Source organism: Polistes dominula, unplaced genomic scaffold, assembly GCF_049000335.1.
Source record: "Polistes dominula isolate Pdom_NZ unplaced genomic scaffold, Pdom_raw_medaka contig_18, whole genome shotgun sequence".
Lineage (NCBI taxonomy): Eukaryota > Metazoa > Arthropoda > Insecta > Hymenoptera > Vespidae > Polistes > Polistes dominula.
In genome coordinates this window covers 158197-183637 of record NW_028301164.1, presented here as the reverse complement: position 1 = coordinate 183637, position 25441 = coordinate 158197, and the positions used below count along the sequence as shown (strand labels likewise).

Genomic DNA, 25441 nt, shown 5'->3' with positions numbered 1-25441 from the left:
CTTTGCAAACCTGAATCGATTCAACGATTTACGCACACGCGCAAGTACACACATTTATACAGGGTGTCCCCAATATTGGCTTTATCCGTTTACATTTTACACTTTGACAGAAAGGTTTGAAGTTATGATATACATTGCGAGGCCCTTTTTTAACAACAGATTTTCTAATCGCGGATTCGTATTTTTTAATGAAAAAGAAAACATTGTCATTCCATTAGCCCTTAGTACAAATTCGAATCCTTAGTGAGACACCCTATATACTCATATGCAGAGAGAAAGAGAGAGATATTTTCGAGTAAATGTAAGAGTACGAAGGCAGCTGATGCGAGATCGGAAGAGAGGAGTCATCGACTTGCATTCGGCTTGGCCTTCGGCGATTAGCAAACTCGCAGCAAACTCGCAGCAAACTCGCAGCAAACTCGCAGCAGCAAGTTTCTCTCCGGGCTATGAATACGATAAACAACCGAAGAACCTTTCTGGCATCTGCTCTCAATCTGACAATCGAAAATAAAATGATTGATGATAATAATAATAGATTAGCGATAGATCAAAATGATTAGAATCCAAGGAAATTAATAGCGAGAGTAGGTTCATTATCGGAAAGAAAATATCCTTGGCCCGGGATAACCTTTCTCATCGAAATGAAAATATTTGCGATCGTTGGGAGAAACATTTTTAAACTATATAACTATCATATAATTTACGAGAAAAGATAAGGAACAGGGAGAATATATATATATATATATTTGTAAGAATAAAAGAAACATCATCGGCACGGCACGATCGATGACGAAGTCGTTTGTTAAGATCGAAGGACGAATTGGAGTGCATAGAAAGCGATTATCTTCGTAAAGCCTTATTTGCAAAGTGATGATGATTATGATCGCTGGTAAGACTGCAACATCTTCTCGAGGACGAATAAACCAAGAGGACGGAGACGAAGCGTCTCGCATCTTCGTCTTTAATATCTCTAAGTACTACGGAAAGATAAAGTGAATAAATTCGAGGACGCATATTGTGTGAGTTTGTGCGCGTTCATGTACTTACTTACATACGAGGACATGGCATACGTCACGTAGAGAAATCATTTGCGAACGATAAGCACGACAATCTTTACGATGAGTTAATGACTACTGTCTTATGACAACCTCGCGATCTGCCATCGTATAAATATTTAGCATCCTGTACTTAAATTCGAGCATTACTCAACGAGAATCGGTAGTTGCAATTTATCAATTAGTTCCAAACGATTCATCTCTTAAACTGTTTTCAACAAATTACATTATTTCTATCATAGGTATGTATGCAGATATATCCATACATTGCTCTTATCTAGTTATAGCTTTATTCAAAATGTACAACAACCCTTCTGAAATTGAAAGTAATACGTGTGTTATCACTCGCGCGTTATTCCTATCATTAAAATCAACAACATTGTGGTCTCTCGCATTAAGATAAGTACTACTTTACCGATCGTTTTACACCAAAGTTCCGAGAGTTAGATGATACCGAGTTCGAAATTTATTGGACGCCTCAAGCAACTTGCAAGTTCTTGGAATCGGGAAACATAAGATGAATGCAAATAAAGCAAAGTATCGCATTAATGACAGCGAGGATAATGGAGCGAGACGGTAGACGTAGCACTCCTTTCCTTTCCTTTCCTTTCCTTTCCTAAGAAGGAAAGAAAGAAAAAAAAGTATAAGGGAGATTGTCAGGTGGAGAGTTGGGAAAAGGAGGTGAAGATACTCAATAGGTGACCTTGACGGAGAAAGAATCCTTTAAGAGCCAAATGGTCAATGTTCCAGGGACCTTCAAAGTCTCGTAGTCATGGACGGCCAAACTGCAGCCATGCCAGACGCTCTCAATAAAGCTCGCTTGCATCTGCTGCTAAGTACAACCCACGAGTCCTTTTATATCCTTCTTACGTTCATACGTTTATTACATTACTTCAGCCCTTATTTTATTCGACTAACACTTTCATTATTTCTCCTTGTTGGCAAAAGAACAGTCGATTGGAATCTTTAACGTATCACCGAACGTTCACATTGTAATTAAATTAACGCGTAGAGTAATTAACCGTTGGAATGACTTCACGTATTGTGCGTGAGTTGGAAAATAATAAGAAAGTCATCGTAGCCCGTGTAGCTCTCATGAATACAATAATATTGCCAAGTGTTCAGACGTAACGAGAAAACACCAGATAAACAGCGTTATCGATACTCCCCTTTTTTTTATCATCCTTTCTAGTTATTTGTCCTTTTCGTTCTAAATATTACCTGCACTATTTTTCACGAGAATTATTTTCTAAGGAATCACCGACGGATCTTCCTTATATTTTTCTAAAAGAGAATAACCAATGAAATTAGTTTTTTCCTTATGGCAATCAATGTAAATTTGATTTAAAAAAAATGAAGCCGGTATATACTTGTTTACCATTTCCGCCAATTAATTTAATTATTCATCATTATACACACACACACACACACACACACACACACAAGTATTACGTATAAAAGTAAATGATATACGAACGAGGAAAAGCAGGAAAGTTATTGATATGATAATGAAACCATCGTGATATTTCGTTATAGAAGATTTAGAACATGCTTGTACAACTATTTCTAATCGGAAACGAAAATTTCGGCTTATGTAGTAAGTTACGGCTACCATTTTAAGCGTATCAAAAAAAAAAAAAAAGAATAAGGATAGAAATTAGGGATTGGGATTGTGGTAGCAATGGCAAAATTGCTGACTTTGTCTTCTGCAGGAAGCTTGAAAATAGAAGCGAAGGAACGTGATCGTTGCGTGAAATTTTGGGAAAAATGTCTGAACGGCCGGAAACGAGTGTGCGAACAGAGTTAAGTTTAGTCAACGGGGCAACGGACTCCCTGTTTTGCGCTCTCGCGGTATGCATCTCTACATATGGATGCAAATATGAAATGACGAGGAATATTCAATTTGAAAGGAAAAGCCCAAAGGTGTTATTCATTTGTTAAATATCGAACAAAAGAACTACCGATGTGAGACAAATAGTACTAACGCTTGTACAAAAGGATTTCTCAGAAGGACAAAGCAGGCTTTTAAAAGATGCAGCATCCAGCGAGACGATTTCTTGAAGGCGACTCGACGACGGGCGATATTTTCGGTTTAGGCCGCTAGCTAAAAACGCATCGTGAATTTCTCTTTCGTCCGGCACACGGTTGTCCTCGTACGTACGATGCGTTTGGGACGCACTGCTCTTGGTTCAACGAGGGTCATTCCTGAGTCATAGACCAGACGGTCCGGGCCAACGTGCTTCTCCCTTTTTCCCCCTCTCTCTCCCTCTCTTTCTCTCTCTCTCCCTTCCGTTCTTTCTTTCTTTCTTTCTTTCTTTCTTTCTTTCTTTCTCCCTGGAAGCGCCTCAGTGCCGCCTGGCCTTCCAGAAATTTCAATGACGAATTCTCGGCCGCGCGGATCATTACACGAACCAAACAACATCTTTCTTCGTGAATCAATCTACTTTGAAAAATGATTTCAATGAATTTCTACTATTTATTTGTACAATTAGTAAAATAATAGGAAAAAAAGAAAGTTTCGAGTTTCACGGCGATGATGCACGGCGAGAAGCCAATTTTGCTGTCTCCGTGCGTTCTATTTTCAGCTAGGATTATATGGAAAACGTGCTGTTGTTGCAGAGTCACGTAGAAGGAATCGCATGGAAGCTCGCATTCCCGGTTACCCGAGACTTGCTGGAAAACTACTTGACGAATTCAAAAGTTTCTCTTTTTTTTCAATTGATATAAAACAAAATGAATGCTAGAGGAAGAATCGATAAACGATACTTGCTCAAAACGATTACGTATTACATATGTCATTTGAATAATTATGGTAACTCACTCGTTAATATGAACGATTCGTTTAAACTAAAAATACTGAAAATAATCGTCTCACGCAAAGCATAACAACAGGAGGCAGCAAGTCAATCGTGGGAACGCGAACCAAATAGCTTTAGCTTTTTCTTTCATTTTCTCCCTTTTCTCTTGGAACTATACGAACATTACTACTGCTGCTGCTGCTACTACTACTACTACTACTACTACTACGGAATATTTCCTCCCCAAGCCCAATTATGTGCATGTAAAATTTAATAGAATCTATTAAAAAGTCCCATCCATGCGTTGTGCCTCCTCCTCCTTCTATGCGAAACACCTGAGAGTAAAGGTTGTCGCGCACTAGTGCACGCCGTACTCGATATGATGCATATATATCTAAACATTACGTGTATTGTAATAATAATTGTACAATAATATGTATAACTGCTTAAATGGAGTTTATTGATTCACAATATTTTGAGTGAACAAAATTATTGGAGCACTTAGAAATGTCTAATAAACAGTTTGAAATTATTACGTAAACTCGACAATACGAAAACAATATTAAAACATGTTCGAAGCAAAAGTGATAAGATATAAAAGTGTACAGACGATAAGGTAGGTATAAAAGATACAAATCAAAAAGAAGGTGTTGATGTTACCTTGATATTACCATTATAGTAATGAAACAACATGGAAATGATAATAGAAGGAAGGAAAGAAGGAAGGGTAAGGAAAAATGTAACAATAAAAAGAAAATAAAGGTAAAGGAAAAAGAATTGGTAGCAGCCGTGAAGAAGCGTTCTCTTGGAGAAAGAACGAGAGAGTATCCTAGCAGAAGAAGAGGGCGAATAAAAGCACGTAAGGTAAGGGTAGTGGGGGAATAAGTCGCGTGGTGTCTTAGCGGGGTGGGAGGAATCCCAAAGGCGTATGCAAGTGGTAGGGGGTAAGGCGGCGGCGCGACGGCACCGGCCCCGACTTTAGCCACGGCCCCGGCCCCGGCCCCGGCCCCGGCCCCGGCCCCGGCCCTAACACCGGCACCGGCCCCGGCACGCCACCGATCTGCCTTGAACCTCGTGCGGTGCATTGCCCGTCGCTCAAGGGCGTCCGCCGCCGCCACCGCCACCGCCACCACTGTCGCACACGTGCAAGTGTGCGTGCAGTGTGCGTGCAAGTGTGCGTGCAGTGTGCGTGCAAGTGTGCGTGCAGTGTGCGTGCAGTGTGCGTGCAAGTGCGCGCGCACGCCCCTCCTCGATTCGATTATTCTTTTCACAGTTTTGCCGACAACCCTTTTCATTCCCTTTAATACAAAAATATATCGAAAAAAAAAAATTAGAACAAATGAAACATTTTAACAATTTCGATGGACAAATGTAAAAGAAAAAAATAAACCCTTTCTTTTTGTTCTATCTTTTTTAAAATCATCTCTAAGTAACAATTTCGTTTTGTTAGGGATGTTTTTTTCTTCGAAAAGAATACCGATCGAATTGCAACGACGATGACTGCTAGAACGTGTTGTATGCGTGTGCGTGTGCGTGTGCGTGTGCGTGTGCGTGTGCGTGTGCGTGTACAACTGTGAATGAATGTAATTGAGATGCATGACGTCACTTCAAATACAAATTTTCTTTTATCATCCACGCGAGCGCCAATAATATTGTGATTCTTCTAAAATTATAATATTATATATCTGTAACAAACAAAGAATCCATAAGGGATTCCTAATCGTTTTAAAGTACAAGCTTAAAAAAAATGTCATCGGTGCGCGGTGGAGAATAAAAAAAATCGAAAATAAAAGAAAGAAGGGAGAAGAAAGAGGAGAAGTGTCGTCGCGTGGGTGGATATGATCTTTCGAATAGGATTACAAAGGTATATATGTAGATAGGTTGCATGCACAGGTCCTCGAGGTGGCTCGTGGCGCTCGCGACGACGAGTTTTCGCTATCAAGGTCGCCGGACTTGAACGAGGAGAGAAACGAGGAAAGTGGGGAAGGGAGGATACCGGTGACGCCGACGCCGACGCCACAGTCGTTTTGGTGGGGCAGGAAGGAGCAAAGGGGGAGCAAAGGGGGAGCAAAGGGGGAGCAAAGGACTGCAACACAAAGAGCATTCCAGGAATCCTGGTGCTGCTGCACGATGCTCGTGTAGAGGAAAAGAGGGGAGAGATATTCCATCGCACCCCTCCAGCGCGTTACTTTACGTTGGCCCATTGCACATACAACCAAGTGCACGAGAACGTGCGCGCGCGCGCGCATCCACCAAGTTGCGTAAGAGTCAACGGTTGTTTTCGACTCGTCTCGCCCAACCCCTTCTTTAGATATGTGTGTGTATGTGCATGGCGTGTGCGCGCTCACGTTCTATTATGTGCAACGAGTCCTTGAAATATTCTAATTCTCTCTTTTTTTAATTGATCATTCTTTTTTTTTTTTTAACAGTACTTTATAAATGTGGTACGAATTAGGATGGTAAATATGTCAATGATAAGATTATTATTGGTTACTAGATTCTGTTGTTCTTTTATTATAACTATAAAATAATTAGAAAGAGTATTGATCACTCGGTGAACAATGTTTGATCGTTTGCAAATACTCGTTATAACATTATCGTAGCAAGCTGCATTCGAGTATTTCTGCGAACGTGAACATGACAGATTAACGACCTTGTTTTCGTAAGAACGTTAAACGATCGTAAAGTGCAGACTTGGCGCGTTCGCGCTCGCGCTCACGCTCGCGCTCATACGTTAAGGTCATCGACCTTAAAAACGCGATGGTACACGACCTCCTACACCTGTGCAAGCATACGGACACGACCGTGCACACAAAATACGCGCGTTTTCATCCTTCGCTGATCGTTTTTTAAACTCTGACGAATGCAATCTTCGAGGAAAACAAAAGATATCCCAAAAAGATTATTCAACTTTCCTTATGACGATGACGATGATAATGGTGATAAACGGTGCGGGTCCTGATAAAGAAAGTCCTTATTGCTGGGATAATTACTGACAATCTATTTCAAATATTGAACAAAAATATTCATATATACTTAATATGTACTATCGAACAAACAAAACTTTCCAGGATGGACGTAATAAAATATTTGATAATTATAAGGTATGCGTTATAAAAAGTATAAAATTAAATAAAAAGTGATATGTCATCAAATAATTCCACAATACGAGAGAGTTATGCTGAATTGCTTGGAAAGTTAGCGAATACGTTACAAGGCAAACAAGTTTTTACTAAATATATATTCAAATGATACGATATTTATTGTCATGTCTTACTCTTTCAAATTTTCACGATTATCGTTTTATTTTTCATTTTCCACGAAGACTGCATTCGCTTTATTTATGAATTTATAATAATTATATAAAATATAATTATATATAAATGCTCGTTTTCAGAGCATCACCGTATTATAAGAGAGTTGAATATACTGTTGTACTGATAAATACGGTAACAAATCTACCCCTATCAGCGAGGCAAAAATATACTACTATACTACTACAATAACCAAGCTAAGCTTTCGTGTCACTGATAATCGGACGTACTCATCATAGGAAACTACAAGAAATGAAGGTAGCTAGCTATAAGCAAGGAAAACAGCGTCATCGTGCTCTCCAAGTGTGAGTCATGCGATCTTACGCGAATGTATAATTTCAGGTGTCATCTATCTCTAGCAACCAACATACGTCGTTTTCTCACGAACGAGTCATTCGACGAATCGGTGATTTGTTCAAGCGTCAAAATATGTCCTACAACTTTGACTTATTCATTTCGTTTTTCCTTGTACCGATTTTGGAAATTACACTTTTTGTTCAATGACAACTTCAGTAATCGAATGAATATTTTTATTTTAAACATCATTGGAATTGCTTCAATCGGTGGTTATTCCAGCCTGATGTAACTTTTCGTTCTCTTGCAAAATTCTCATTTATATTACATTCTATATTATATAATATTTTTGTACTTACAACATTTTCCATAGAAGTAAAAGGCATACTTAATACGACTCATAATTAATACCTATTGAAAGAATATTGGCACCGATTGCTATATAACCGATGACTCAACTTACTCGATTGTAACAATCTCGAATATCATTCGAACGATCGATTATAGTTTTTTAAACTATTCATAGTTTCATAAGGAAAAAATTCATACGAGACGTTCTATCGATTTTGATTTCAATACAATCGCACGTAAAACTTTAATAAGATTTGATATTTCTAAATAAGAAAAAATTTGTTCGGTTAAACAACAAGTTATATAATTAATTAAATATTATAAAAACTGATAACTAAAAGATATCGAATCTTACCAGATAAGAAGAAGCAAAGATTTGTTACAAACAAATTAAAGCAAATAAGATTCTCCCCCAGTTTTTCACAAGGTTATTTAGTTTACTTTATTTCAATTTTATATTAATCGTTGTGTAAAAGTTAGATAATTAAATGAAGAAAAAAATTATCAATGAAAAAAAAAAAATGATAATTATAGTATTTCGATAAAAGGTTAAAAAACTGGTTACAAGATTACAATTTGTTAAAAACAAAATAAAATCAATAGAATTCTTAGTCATAAGATGTTATGTTCACATTTACATTTTACGAATTACAACATGCATCATAATGTACAATATAAGATACGATAAAAAATACGTGTGGATGAATAAACTCTATATAGAGTTATTTATTTCTTACTCTGTAGATAATTTGATGACTTTAATTTTCTTTTTTCAATTGTGCACTCGCTTCCCATTGTTATGCTTTCAATTGGAAAAAAAAAAAAAAGAAAATACTTAGGAAGGATTAGAAGAAAAGAAATAATCTCTCTCTCTCTCTCTCTCTCTCTCTCTCTCTCTCTCTCTCTCTCTCTCTCTCTCTCAAGGACATGTATATTATCCTATTTAAATGTGAGACCAGGGTAAAATACGCATACGCATACTACTTACTTGTTATTGCGAAGTTGTGTTCCTATGACACAAGAAGAAGATAGCTACGCAACTAGTTGCATAATCGACCGCATTCCCGGCATAGGGCTCTCGAACCTTCTCTTTACCCTCTCTTTACCCTCTCTTTACCCTCACTTCGTTGCAACTTAACGCGCATAAGTAAGAAAATCAAAACGGGAAGTAGGAGTGTCTTCTGGTTATTCTGTTGTTTAAGGCATACAAGTGTACCCTTTCCACATATGAAAAAAGAGTAGAAGAAGAAACGAGGCCGAAGGGTGTCTCTCCGACGAAATGGAGGGAGTTGCTTTCGAAAAGAAAGAAAAAGGTTGGCCTTTTCAAAGCGATTGGTAGTGCACTGGCCGCATGACCTTGCGTTTGCGTCTAGGTCGAAGAGAACCATACTCCTTTTCTTTCATCGCTCTCCTTCACCACTTCTCAACTAAAATACTAAAATATAATTTATAGTTTATTTCACGCCTCCTATACTTTTATAAAAAAAAAAAAAAAAAAAATATACAAAAACTTCGTATCGTAGTTGAACAGTTAAAAAAAAATTAGAACATATTTGTTTTGATCCTGTTGAACATTTCGTCCTTTTATTAGGACTTTTGCTAGGTCTTATGTTAGTAATGCATAAAAGACTTGGAGCATTGATGATCGAGGGGTATAAATAAACAAATATTATTATACATTTAGCATTTCAAGGGACTATGTATTTTTGAGGCTATGTCATTTGGTATTTTATAATTGCTGAAGAAGTCCTAATAAAAGAACGAAACGTTTTTTTGTTTACCTATCTAACTTTCCTACGATACAAAATTTGTATATATTTGATTTTGTGAAAGGGAAAAATAACTAATTGATTTATAAATAATATTTTTTGACTGTTTCGTCTATTTATTTGAATCGCGTTAACTTGGCTCGTTAGATTTAACCGATCTAGTTGCATAATACGTAGTAAACATAAACTCTTTCTCGACCTTATACTCTCTAGCGATTACCCATAAGTACTTTCGAGTCTAGTAGGACTCCCATAAGAAGTCGTTGGTAAGTATTGCCTTCGAAGAAGATACAATATCGAAGGAGAAAAGTGAGAAGGAAGGATGCTGCAGAGCGACGAAACAAGAGGAGGAGGAGGAGGAGGAGGAGGAGGAGGAGGAGGAGGAGAAGAAGAAGAAGGCGAATGCAAGTGGAAGGAGGGATGCTCGTCGAGGTTAGTAGCATCGGATCGGTGACCGGGTGACCTTGTAAATATGCGCCGCGAACGAACTCGGAGCAGATTCGTGCAGCCAGAATCAACTGATATTTCTCAACTCGTTTAGATAAATCGATATCAAAGTTCAATAAAGAAAGTTCTTATTTACAAACTGCTATGACACATGTGTATATATATATACAATAGCAAATTATCTTTGCTTATCAACAATTTCATCGGAGATTATTGAATTCGTTATATCATTGCGAAGAAACAAAGAGACAACGAACGACAAAATAAAAAGAACATTTCTTTGTTTGAAACTCGCAATCAGTCTTATTTATAGATATTTCAGTCTGATTATTCGAATGAACAAATTTTCTCTTATCTTGATAAATTTCTCAATTCAAAAATTACGTTTGCAATTATACCTATTATTATACATGAAATACATAAAAAAAAAAGAGCGGTTTTTCAACTTATAGAAGGGATGAAAATTGAATACTCCATGTTTTACTACTGTTATAATATATGTAACGTCGATCGAAACGTGGTGCGGACTCATGAAAGGAAACGCGAGTCAGAGGTTGAGGTTAGTAACATTAGTGCGCTGGCCGGATGACCTTGCATGTGTGAGGCGAAACTAAAAGTCTGGATCCATGCATGCTACTCATCGTTTCTGTTCGTTCCTTTCAACCTGCTACATATAAACCTATCATTTACTCTCGAATAAACTGATAATGAATATCCTATTAACGTTTAAAAATATAAATGTGTAAGAGAGTAATTGTACTCGTAATAATTATAGCAATGAGAATATTGGTATATTATAATAATGCGAAAAATTGTCGAAAAATTGTCGAAAAATGTTGAGATAATAAATCAATACGATCCTTTAGATGCCATCTTAAGACGGAATGAAAGGTTGAAAATACTTCAAAAAAAATAAAAAAGAAAAAAAAAGAAAAAACGGTCATGCAAGCATTCGAGTAACTGGCCCGGCTCGTGTTATCGTTTTTCCTTCTCTTTTCCGTTTTTATTCTCCGAAGACGAAGGTCCGACAGGACACGCGCGCTGCAGTGTATTTATAAATACCCTCTCTCTTTCTCTTTCTCGCACACACTCAGTATCCGAATACTCACAAAGAAAGATGTTACAAAGCTTGCATACGATGCAACGATCGTCTACAACTACAAAATTATCAGAGGTTACAAGAGACTTTTCAAAAGATTTCAAAAGATCCGATAAAACAAACGTACGACAAGAAATAATTAGTTAATATTTGGAAAATCAAATTTTGAAAATAATACTCGACAATTACAATTTAATTACAAATTGTAAACCTATAAAGGCTCTTCATATATTGTCGCTCTTATCGTTAAAAAAATCTTTCTTTTCCTCTTGTTTCTTCCTCGTTATTATTGATAAAAATACGATGAAATATGTGATAAAAGAAAAACGTCTGTTTTTCTTACTCGCTAAAAAGCCTCAATATTTGAAACGTTGAGCAATGCGTTATGTTTTTTTTCAAGGTTCGCGATAATATCGTGCAATCGCATACAAAGCCAATCATTTTCATGAATAAAAAAATCGATGAATTTTAACATTATTCAAATTGACTACTTTAGATTAATCCTTTAATGAATAAATCTCATTATTATTCATAGAGGAAAATTTGTAGACATTTTCTCTCTAATACGTTTTTAATGAAAATATTATATTCTTAAATATTTAGTAGTTTAGTTATTTTGTAAATTTTGGATATATCTTATATGCTGTAATTGGCTTATCGTAACTGCCAATGAATATATTTTGACACATATGCATATTTCATGTTACGTCGACGGATAAACCGTGTGCATGGACTAACTGCATGCACGAATAACTCTAAACGATTTGAGAGAACAACATCTGTCTTTTTCTCGAATCGTATCGATCGGTGCGTATCAATCATGTAAGCCTTTGTTCCTCGATACGAAAAAGAACAAAACTTGTTTGCTGTTGAAATTATGCATGTTATATAGGTGTGTATGTACATAATGACACAAGCGTGGTATTGCGTTCAATCATATCTTTTTCCTTTTCTTTTTCCTTTTCTTTTTCCTTTTCTTTTTCATCGTCATCCACATCGTCCATTTTGAGAGCCGTCATTTAAAAAGCATGTATAAATATTTGCGAAATATACTCGATCAATTAACGTTACACTTATTTAACACCAATTAGTGCTCGCTTCAACGCAATGTTGAGCTAACATGTTATTCTCGAATTAATTTAGTAACGATAGGCTTTCCCTTCAAATTAACCTTTTTCTCTTTCAAAGTATACGTTGCACTGTAATGTATACAGGCTGATAAAAAAAAAAGAGTTCGATTATATATATATAAAGCTCATCAAGATGAGTAAAAAACATGCAATATTATAAAAATACGTTAGTTACGATAAGTAATGAAAAAAAAAATAATAAAAAGTCTTAATTTGAAATGAATAACTAAATTTTGTTGTAAATGTACAAAGGGGAAAAAGCGATGAAGTTTATAATCCTTAGCATTAGCCAACCTAGACGAAAGCGAATGTTAACGACGAGACGAGAGAAACGAGAAAGAAAAGTGTGAGCGAGAGAGACAACTCGAGAAGCACCGGATGATCTCACTTTCGGAGAATGCGGTCCGGACGTTTCGCCAAAGTGCATCGTTCGGTGACGATATCGACCTCTCCTATCTTTCCAATCGACGAATGCCTTCGGAGGATGGCAGCGCCCAAAATAAACGAGATGAGAATAAAAACTACACCTGCGAGAGAGGAAGAAGCCTAAAAGAACCTTTATTTCGAATACGGATAATACGTACGTGAATACTCGATAGCCTTCGAATGATATAACAAAGTCGAAAAGTTTTGGAAATCATTTAAAAATAACATTTCAAAAACCGGGGTCAGTGCTACGGCAGATACTACTACAACGTTATATATGTGTGTGTGTGTGTGTATGCGTTGCATATTTAGACGAATATAATATACTACTGATACATGTACGTAGACATTTGACATTGTTCAAGGTTAACGTATCGCTATTATCTTAATGAGAGGCATTCTTTGAACAAACTTGATACAGTTGGGAGATATAACGTGTTTGAGTAACGTTCATTGTTTATTATCGATTACGAAACGGGAAAGATCGACAATTTGAAAAAAAACATCGAAAGTAAATTCTGCGAAAGAGAAGGGAGATGAAAACGATCGTTTGTCTTCTTCTAATTGAACTTCTTCTAATTTTAGAAATCATCTCCCTGGTCAATGCCTGTATTTTCTTTTTCTTATTATTTCTTTTTAAAGTTAAACGTAGCGTTAAACGTCAAAGGAAATATATATGCATATATTTTTATTCAGTTGCACCAATAATCGATCGCGACAGTTAACCAAACGTCGACGTTATCAGTCTCGCGTCGATGACATTCTCTTTCTCGATAAGTATAATAATACCACCGATTTCATACAAACAATGTTTTAACTCGATGATAACGTTTTCTCGGTAATCAACGGTAAATGAGATAGAGATGGTGATAGAGAGATAGAAAAGTCGTGTCCTCGACGGAGGTTACGAAAAAGACCGAACGAATAAGCTAAAAATATGTAGAAACAGGTGATAGCACGATGGTTCCATGATCTTTCTCAAAAGGAGAGGGGAACCAACCGACCAACCGACCGACCAACCGACCGACCGACCAACCGACCGACCGACCGACCAAACGAACGAACGAACGAATCAACGAACGGAGTCAAGGGCCGCTGGTTTCTAAAATCAGCGATTCTCTTAACGTTGCTCCCTCGTCGTCACTCGACGAAAAATAACACAGAGAGGGAGAGAAAAACATATGTAGATAGAAAAATTGAAAGTAAAGAGAAAAAGACAAAGAAAAGCGCAAGGACAAGGCTCGATCGATCGTAGAGTCGATGTACGAAAGATCGCGAACTGAGGAGAGTTCGCCAACACCAAAGAAAGAGAGAGAGAGAAAAAAGAGCGAGAGAGAGAGAGAGAGAAACGAGATTCGGCCCACGCTTGTTCGATAATAAACAGAGAGACGACGACTACGACGACGACGACGACGACGACGACGACGACGACGACCGTGGGAGGAGCGTCTTTAACTGCGAGAGAGAGAGCAGGAGGGGGCTCGTACGATAGAGCAAGGTGCAATGCTCGAACGCGATGCACAAACAGCGTCGGCCGTCGCGATCCGCACGAACCAAGGTCACCCGGGTAATGTCCCGATGCCCCCTATGCAGGACACTCGTTCGTTTGCCCCCTGGCAAACTTTTTCTATCTATATTTCTCTCTCTCTCTCTCTCTCTCTCTCCACTCTCTCTCTCTCTCTCTCTCTCTCTATGTTCCAACTATAATAATAAGAATTAGAATTAGAAATTGAAAGGCAATCGTTGGTAAGCTTGCGCTTGCGCATCCACCCGCGCCATTGATGTTATGCAACGTCACTTCTTCTTCTTCTTCTTGGTAGCTAAACGAGCTCTGATACTCGCCCCTTCTCCCCCATTGACGCACACGCGCATAATTGCGTCTAAAATTTACAAAAATCATCTAATATTTTTTAAATATCACCCTTATTTTTATCCATATTTTAATTTGTTTTCAATGCATTAATTAAATGAAAAATAATTCAAATTAAGCATTACTCGATATCTAAAGATCTTTGAAAAATGATGAAGTATAAAAATATTAACAAGATAAATATAAAATTCTTAATTGATTCATGTAACATATCCTGGATTGGCTACTAGATCGTTCACAACATGTGCAATTTATGCAAATCATGTGAAAAACGTGTATATATACATACTTTCTCTCTCTCTCTCTTTTCTCTCTTCTTGTTTTCGAGAGAATGTCGACCTTGGCCAGCACCCAACTGAACACATTCTTTTTGCAATATCGTTGCTTTCGCGATGATTGAAGCACGCGTACTCGTAGCGTACGGGATATTCTTTGAATAAAATCGAATGCTGCGTAGATCTCGGCAAGATGCAAGAAAAATAACGCAATAGCAATTCATTTTCGTTTTATTTTTGGCACGCCTAATTATCTCCGATTATTAAACCGATAATTATTAACGCATAGAATTTAAATAGCACGTGGTTTAAAAAGGTTAATCTAATCTATGTAAAGAAGAGAGAATGGTAAATTCATCCATATTTACGATTCATGTTAAATTAAATAATGGTAATGAGATTAAAATTTCGAATAACTATATTTCACTCTCTTTTATACACTTCCAATGGTTCTTGTTTGAAAAATACTTGCAAAATACGACGAATAGGCGGCGTTGTAAAAAAAAATAATAAAAAAATACTTAATGAAATGAAGTAAGGAATACAGACAGAATCGATTGTACTGTTCGGTAAATTTATTCTCAAACGACTTACAGGGGGATAGAATAATATTGCGTCGTACATACGTACAACGGACTTTATGAGCCATGTTCCTTGAGTTATTTCCGTCTCGACAATCCGCGACGATGCGTTCCTGAACGTACGACGACCCCATTCGGAACGGCGATTAAAACGATTGAACGATTACGCAAGTTTAGTAACAATGCTGGCACACGGTGCTGTTGCCGCAGGCTACATAGTCACAGACGACAAAGGCCTGCACTGAACGTTGCACTAAACGCTGCACTAAACGCTGCACTAAACGCTGCACTAAACGCTGCACTAAACGCTGCACTAAACGCTCCAAAATGACGCTACCAAATTATCTATCGCAACTTTCTATTATCTAATTAATTAAATATCTAAACGCGATTATCTAAAAATATCTACCTCATGTAAATAACCACATGAGAAAAAATCAAAGAAAAATGCATTTCGATCGAAAAACATGAGAGCGTTTGGTAAAATCGACGAAAAATAAACGAAGCTTCTAGCGCGTTTATTAGCGACGTTAGAAAAGGATGTGAACGTGTATAAAGAATATACACGCATACATGTATAGGCCGATCGAAACTTCTCGAGTAGAGAAAGAGAGAGAAAGAGAGAGAAAGAGAGAGAAAGAGAAAGAGAGAGAAAGAGAAAGAGAGAGAAGCACTTGTCCTGACCTTGCTTTGTCACTGACCTGTCCTAGGCGGTGCCTCCGCCGTTGGTGGCCATAGCAACGCACACGATCACCCTCCTGCTGCACACGCACTCCTTCAAACTAGTGCGCGTGTGTATCTTTATAAGAATATGTGTAAATAGATGTGAGTAAGAAGAACCCGAATACCACCCACACGCGACTTTGACTTCCTCGACGAAGACGCGCAACTCGCGTCCGGTGCAACGGCACCTTCAATTTTCCTTCTCTCAGAAATAGCAATCTCTTGCGAAATCAAAACTTTGACGGTCCGTTTGAAGTAATTATAGTCGATCATTTTAATAACATTTTTCTTCAATCATTTATTTAAATATATATATATATATATATATATCTACTAAAATACAAATTTCAATTATATTAAATCTCTTTATCTCGATATTTCATCATTTATATAACGCAACACTTTGTTTTGTTTCATATCAAAAAGAAAATATAATACGCGTTCTTGGTTTAACAAAGAAGAAAGAAACGATTTTCTTCCCGAATGTTTTCCTAATTTAATCGTAAAATTAAAACAATTATATTCCAGCAGCAATACGTGTGCATAGAAAAAAGTAGACGTGTATTACGTATGAATTTTCCATTTCTTCTCATCTAACAATACGAAGAATAATAAAAAAAAAACCACCAACAAGCACACAAGCGTATACACTAGAATATACAATAGCATGATTCATTGGACATTTTCAAACCGTTTCGTCGTTCCGAAAGTACAGGATGCAGTCTTAACGTTGAATGTACCTCATCATATCTCTTTCTCTGTCACATATCCCTTATTTTAAATTTTAAATAAAAAAAGTGCAAAAGGAAAAAAAGAAATTTCTATCTACAAATATTATAATATCAAGTTGTAAAGTTGAATAAAAAAAAAAAATATATAAATATAGAGAGTAAGTAAAAGCTATAGGGCGTATTATTAAGAAAGGTAAGCACCTGGCTTAATTGGTCGAATTAACGTCGCACTTAATTACCATTAACTTCGGATTAAATCATTCGCGCGTGAATTAGCAGTGTAATTCCGAATACACGGACGTAGCTTATATATCCTTGGCTCAATTTTCGAGATAAACTTTGTATCGAAGCAGATATCAATTAAGGACAATAATTAAGGATGATAGTACACGTCGTCAAGTTGCACAAAGTTTAAGGTACTTCGATATTGAGGACGAATTGCTGACGAGCCAAGTGTTTAGTACACTCGCTAACTTGACATTTGCCGATTTAATATCAAACTAACAACCCTATTTCTGTAAACACGTTGTTACATGCGAATCATTTCGATTAGACTAACGATGTCCCATGTTTTATACGGTTCGATGCACATAGACACACACACACACACACACTATAAATGATGAAAATATATATATATATAAAGAAAATCATGTCGGTTTTTAGAGTGCTTTTCTTCAATATGTTTAATTTAGTATTTATATTGTATATAATACTAGATGTCACAGCTAGTGACATCGGTAGATATATATATATATATATATATATATATATAATGATATAATAATAATTAATTTGAAAAAAGTAATAAAGGCTAATTGTAAGATAAAGACTTTAAATATTGGTAAATATTGTAAATAAAAAACTTGTTTTGTTACAGAGAAACGCAGCTTGGTCTTTATTTTGAAAGTCAATATGTTAAAGATCCGAAAACTAATTAAAAAAAAAACCATTACACATATGTTATAGTCAATGTATTTAACGTGAGCCTTTTTTGTAAAATGACCATATGAAAAAAAAAGAAAAGAAAAAAATAGAGTTAGAGTTTTCGTAGAGGTTACTGACAACTTTCGTATTTACGGTAGCTGTTTAACGTTTCACGTAAAACCTTTTCCTCGTTAATTACATGTAAAATAAAACCGGATGTTAAATCGATCGTCATGATTGGCCAAGAAAAAATGGAAAAAAAACAAACGAACAAACAGAACTTTTACATGCATAACAAATTGGAGAAAAATGTTAGATCACGTTTTATTGTAAAATATCGAAATACATATCTGTCTCTTTTTCGTTCTTTACATTATATTCAATTTTTCTCGATCTTATTAATCCTCGAACGTTGGGATCTTACACGATAAATAAATATACGTTTAGAAACAAATGTGTGGCTACTTTCGCGTGTTCATCGGAGAAAGTTTGCACTTCTAACAAGTGCCAACTTTTCGTTCCTGAGAACGGAAAGAAAGATCTATTTTAACACGTGTACGTTATTACGAATTAAACGATAGTTTTCTTATGTGAAGAAAATTTAGACGGTGTTGGCAAAAGAAAGAAAGAAAAATAAAAAGAAGAAAAGATGATACGAGAAAAGAAATATGTGAAAGCAAGGACGAATCGATCGAGAGAATCGAATACTGACTTTATTTTTATCCTTTCGAATAATCTTCTGCGGGCCGTGATCTTCCGAACGAGAAAGCGGATTTCACTTTCTCGGTGTCAATAAACTTGAACGCGCGAAATTCAAATCTATTGACCGAGTTTGAACAACGTTCTAGCAGCAACTTTTCCATTTATACCTAATACATACTAATTGCAGAAAACTATTGTAGAACTATTTATAAAAAAAAACTTTTTGCAGTCAACTAATCAACGATGTTATATACAATATTTTAAGTTAATATTTTAACTTTTTCTTTCTTTATAACATTTCATAAAATATTTTTCATGAGAAAAATCTTTTCTTTAATAAATCGTGATATAGAATAAAGGATAAATACTATATTGTATTATATTATTCAAGATTAAAAGTTAACGTTTACCTAATAAGGGTAGATTATGCGATACAAACAAGTGAAAGTTGTTTATTTCATTATTTACCGTTAAGGGTTTTTCACTTTTACTTGAAAACATTAGACAACGCAAAAGCATGTTGTTGTCCAGGAAATACCGATCAAATAACAAGCCTCCCTCCTACTCTAAACCAATAAGATCAACTATAATAAGTTGGGTAAAAATAAATGAAACGATTAAGGTCATCTATGGTTGCAAACGCGTCGAATATTTATAACACAAAACTAGTAAAAATAGTGTTACATCTATCTATCCCATTATTAAATAAAATAACTAGACTTTTTAATTAAAACCTATAAAAAGAATTCATAAATATACAATTGAAATTCGATTTTGAAATTCATAGTACAGAGGTCGAAAAGCAACGTCAACAAAGTACATCCATTTAATATAAAACTACTCGTGGTATTCATCCTTCTCTTACGTCTTACGACTGACGCAATCTTACTCCGGTCATAGTTTTCGATAAGAAAGTCGCGATTAAGTAGGGCAACGACCCGTGAAATTTCGATGGAACCTGACCACGAAAACATGTGAAACGGAACTTCGAAGAAACTCGGAAGTGAGAGTTATATTCTGACGCACTTTTATTCAAAGATAAACAATTACATATCGTTATTCATCAAATTTATTTTCTTCGAAAGAATTGAAAAGAATGATTTCCGAATGACGAATCGAAATATCAAAATTTTTCCCTTTATATATTTTTTTGTCATCTTTTTCAATATTTATTTTCAATCAACGTTCAATTTAATGTAACAAGCGTTGTTATATCTATAAATGTCTTTATATAAACTTTTATTTGAGATAATGTACAGTAACGTATATAGGAAGAAAATAAATTCTACATACAACTTTCACGAAACTAATAATCGTCAAATACCTGGATCTAATTGATTGCATAAAACATGCTTAGCGAGTTTCGATAATCTTTAAGATCAATGAAAACTATTACGTTAGATGCTAGCAAGGCCGTTCGATCAACCCACTAAACGTTTCTCTAACCGGAAGAGCAATTTAACTACTATCTTAAAATTCATTCCTATACTATTTGCTTCCACTTGACATTTTTTCTTACAATTTTATACACAAGATTTTATACATAACATTTACATGCAATAAAAGTCATGATCAGGACTTGAAAGAAATTCGTCAATTGATTTTCTTGAAACAGAAAAAAAAACGGTTAAATTTAAATTTTAATTCCATTAAAACTTTTACTTCAGATATTTATAAACACATATTAATTTTTTCTTTTTTCGAAAATAGGAAACAAATTTAATAATGTACAGGTAAAAGTACAATCAAATAATTGTATGAAAATCACGACTTGCTTATCCATCTATAATGTAACCTGCTTTTAATACTTTAAGTAATGCAAAGTGAATGAAAATTAATGAAAATGTATATCATTTACTTTGAAATAATTAATAAAAATTGAACTTTTATAAAAAAAAAAAAATTGAAGTGTCGACGTAAGAAGAGTTAACTTAAAACAAAAAAAGAAATAACTTTTATAAAAGTTTACAATTTCATTCAAGTTCTGATTGTGATCACATAGAAAAGTTAAATTAATAGTAAATGACCACATTGTAAGACCATCGATAGACCGAGCTATGAATACTAATAAGTTCAAAAGTGAGTCGTAGAATCACTTTTAACTAAACTTTTGGTGACATAACGATGATTTGCCGTGTATATATATATAAGAGAACGTACGAGAGAGTTTCTAGATTTTCACCAGGCAAATATTACGAGCTGAAGTTACTCGGGAATGAAAAGGTAAAGGAAGAGAAAGAAGGAGGATGCAGGAAGAAAACTTAATCAAACTCTTCATCTTTCTTACTCTTTCTTTCTCTTATTATTTTCTATTATATTTCTTTTATTTGATATTATTTATATTACTTTATAATATAATATGTTGTGTCCATTTTATAATGGAGTAATTTTATGGAATTATAGAATAAATACAAATTTAAAATTCAATTGAAATTGTTTGTCTCTCTCTCTCTCTCTCTCTCTCTCTCTATCTATCTTGGTTGATCGTTCTCATTGCTGGGGCCAGTGTCAGTGGCCTTGCTTTCTGCGACCCACTTTCTCGCGTCAAACAAACACACTCACAAACACACTGACGAACAACACACTGATAAAAACTCACACAAATGCTATACACACCGCGAAAAATGTAGCGGCGATTGGCTTCGCTTTGGGAAAACCGCTCGGCGATTTTTCATAGCATCGACCTGTTCGAGATCCTGCTCGTTTAACTTCTATCCATTCGCATCATTGCGCTCGTCGTGATCAACATTGTCCTTTTTTATTTTCATCATACCGCAAATAGATACTTTGCTGGGAACCGTTGCGTCAAAATAACCAAATAACTTTCAACCATTTTTTTTTATTATTTTATAAATAATAAAAAGTTATTATTTGATGAGAATCATGAAAGAGAATACAGTAATAACAATCATACTTTTTGTCAATGTTAATAAATCCGCGACAAAATGCACTCTATGTGTATTATAGAAAATCTAATTTATCAACTTTCACATATTGAGTCAACTTTCTAATTAGAAATGATCAAATCGTAATAAAACATTAACCTTAATTTAAGCGATACAAAAATAACTCAAAACTTATCATCAAACATTAATAAAAACATTCGCCTTGGAAACATTTAACGGTATGTAAAAAGTACGCATAATTCAAATATCTGCGAATAAATTATAATAAAAAATAATAAGACCAGCGTTAAGAAGATATACAACAACATCATAATAGTTTACTCCTTAATCAAATATAAAATCGTTTAAAAAGTACAAGAAGAAATATGAAAAAATAAGAAGAAAAAAAAAACAGGAAGTGGGGTGAGCGTTGAAAGGGTGAAAGGTGTGGATCGTAAGGGTTAAGACGTGAGGATTGTAGAGTAAGGGGTGGGATAAGAAGGCTCGAGTGAGGGAGGAGAAGAACCCTGTGCAGAAAGTCCTGCGTGCACGCTTCCTGTCGGGTCGTTATTGACTAACGACCGAAGACAAAGATGACGCCTTGACGCTAACTCGCATTAGCATTTCTACGCGCACGCGTGCCTTCTTTCCTTACGTTCGATGTTGTAATCGATGGAGGGAAAATGCTGGAGGGGAACCACAGGGGAACCAGAGGGGAACTAAAATTGCATATGTTCTCCTCTGAAGAAGATAAAAAATGTATGAGATGTGCATAATTACGAGCTTTGTTTCTCTTCGTACAAAAACTGACGTTGAAAGAAAGTACCGAGGTCTTTAAAATAAAGATAAAAATAATATACAATAAAACAACGTTATATTCTTGTCCTATTTTTTGCTTTTTTCTCTATTTCTTTTTCTTCATTATAATTTAGATAATTTTCTCGAAAAAAGAAAGGATATTTTCATTAGATGAGTCATTCTGACATTTTTCAAGTATAAACGTTAAAGTACGCTCTTATAATGAATTTTTTTTTCAAACGTAAAGTTAAGTAACATCAGACATTTTATGTTAGTAAGATAAGAAAATGAATCCAATAATATTTGATTAAAAATCATGGTTTTTTTTTCCTAAACGTCAAACAATGTCTCATTCAAAATGAATCATCTCTTATGTATTTAAAGTGTGCGTGATAAGTGCCTCTTATAATGAATTCTTACAAACTTCGTTGAAAATGACTCATATTAATTTGATCGCATTTCAGTCAAATTACACAAATTAAGTCAATCAAGCTTCAAATTAATTAGCATGGAAAAATTGAAGTAAAATAACCAAAAATAAACTTCATAAAAACTATATGAAGTAAAGATAGAACTATTTCTCATACGATAAATCATTTCAAACTTTTCTCAAAGTATCTTTCGTGTTCTTTAGAAAATCTATACTAAATTACTTCCCATATATTTAAGAAGCAATCAGCTCGGTTAAAAAAAAATATATTTTATTCTATTTCTCACAATCAGTCATAACATATCGATCATAATTTTCTCCATGCGTGTCATAGATCGTAGAAGTAAGAAACACAAAACTGTATTATAGTCACAATAAACACGGATGTTACAAGAGAGTAGTAGTTCATTACTTAAGCGATTACTTCCGATGTTAAAGAGAAAATAAAAAGAAATAGATAGCATGGGGGTTGTTGGGACTAGCAACGGTGTGGTATTTCATGTTATTTAGTTAAGACTCTTTACGTTACGGAACGTTAACCAGTTATGAAATGCGCTTATAAGGGAACCCAAGTTGCTTTCTCGAGCTCTCGTCTCCAAAGAAAGTTTCCACGGCAAGTGCATTTAAACGTTCGAAAGTTCGTACCTAGGTTATATCCTCCGCTTCTTATTTCTTTCTTTCTTTCTTTCTTTCTTTCTTTCTTTCTAATACTCTGGTACCGACTCCTCTCCAATCCAATTCGAGCAAACTTTTAATCTTCATCGACTTTTTTTTCATGCAAACAAAATGAGTCATAATTGAAATAAAAACCACTAACTAATGGTTTATTTTTTAATTTTTCATTTTTTTTCAATCATTCGATATATATATATATATATCACATCATTGAAATAAATCGTGTAAAACTCTTACGCAAAGAATGAAATTCCTTCATTCCGGAAGAGAGAGAAAGAGAGAGAGAGAGAGAGAAACTGACACAAGCAGTAAAAAGGGTTCATCGAACGACAGTGGTATCGTTTTCAACATCGTTACTTCCGTCGACTCGGCGAGAACTCTGTCGATTCAAGAGCTTATGTCGCAAGTAATACAAATATAGTATACACTACCTATACACAACATACAACATACATATACACGCATATATGCATGTGTTCATTCGTTAAGTTGCACGATTCTAAAGGGGTCAACGACTTTCTCCGATTACCTGAGCGTGACACCGTCCTTCTCTAACGATAAAAGAGGTGAAGAGGGGGGGGGGGAGAAAAAAACATAAAAGAAAAAAGCTCCAAAGGGTGGAGGATGAAACAATCGATGAAGAGTCCTTGCTTCAATGTTAAATCCCTTGACGAAAAACAAGGGTGTAATTAACGATCTTTTTGCGTGGTCATTGAACTTCCTAATGTTATCTTGTCGAGAAAGAAAGGAAGAAAAGTGAAGGCTTGTTTTATAATAATACGTAATTCGCATTATTAATTACTACCGACAACTCTCTTAATAAGGTACATTTTGTTTACTTCATCAAAACACAAAACAGTTGAGTATGGCGCCTTTTTGCCTACGGCGCAATGTATTGTTATAAACGGTCCTTATAACTGTATAAAGTTTGAAACATATCTAAGGTTTGGAGGTCTAGTGTTGCTCTTGTAACTTGCATCCAATGCAAATATATTATTTAGAAATTTTTTTGTAAAGACTTTCTCGCTGAAAATTGTATTCGTAGAAAGGTCCGCGTCTTGGAGTCATATCGAAAAGATAGTTTTGCAAAAGAAGTTACATTGAAGAAAGGAATTAGCATTCCCCCAGCCAGTTGCACTGCTCTAGAAACTGCACTTGGCAGAGGTGGGAATGTCCCGGAAGGGTAAGAAAGCGGAACGGTGAGTGCCGCGTTACACGTACTTGGAACTTGAACGTGCCTACCTTGTGACGTGGCGTCTCATACGATATATATACATATATCTTTTTTTTTCTTTTTCCCCTAAACTATACTCGCCTAAGGGTAAAAAAGTCTAAACCTTTTTTTTTTAGCTTAATAGTCTAACAAATCTAAAGAGAAAACTTATCAATGTAAAAAGTCCATTCAAAATGACTCCTTCGATAATTTGTAATGCAATTGAACAATTGAAATGTAAATTAACAAAAACAACTACGAATGATCAAATGAGCTTACAATCAGATTTTATTCGTGCATATAATTATGTATATTTTGAAATTGAATGAAATCGTTATGATGAAATGAATAGATGATGATTTTGGTATCTATGTAGATACCAAATCACTACCTACGTAGTACAGAGAAGACGATCACAATATTAGACTGTAAGTCGTGCACGCCTTGTGTAATATCACCGAATAAGCTATTTTCTCTCTGTTCGTTAAGCTCCTTTCAAATAACATGGCGCATAATATTGCATGCTTTAAGAAGGTTATTACAACGTAAATAGTTACACACCTAGTGGAAGTGTTTTATTTTATTTCGACGATTTACGAACGTATTGTTTCACAATACGTAGAAATGGTGCATTCGTAATTGAATTAACATTGAATAATATCTTGTATTGGGAGATATGATGTAAAAAAAAGACATCATACATGTAACATGAAAAATAATTTCATAGTCTTAATAATGACAATTTATAATGAAAAATTCATAGAAAAAATTCCTGATATTTATCAATGTTATTTACATATGTATTCATTATTAAACGCATTATTTATAATCAACAATAAAAATAAACTTGATGAGATAGAGTCTAGATGACTGATACGCATTTGGCAAATGTTACGCTCTTCCTACTTCAAACGATTCTCTACGTTTCAAAACTTTTCTTTTCTTATT

At 35.2% G+C, this 25441-nt stretch overlaps 1 long non-coding RNA gene across 1 annotated transcript; it reads left to right on the top strand.

Annotated features, from left to right (window-relative positions):
* Window positions 1-5961: 5961 nt before the first annotated feature.
* Window positions 5962-8504, top strand: LOC149030466 (uncharacterized). The gene is made up of 3 exons (XR_016178691.1): window positions 5962-6312; window positions 7251-7425; window positions 7510-8504. It is a non-coding gene; the product is annotated as an uncharacterized LOC149030466 (long non-coding RNA).
* The last annotated feature ends 16937 nt before the right edge of the window (window positions 8505-25441 follow it).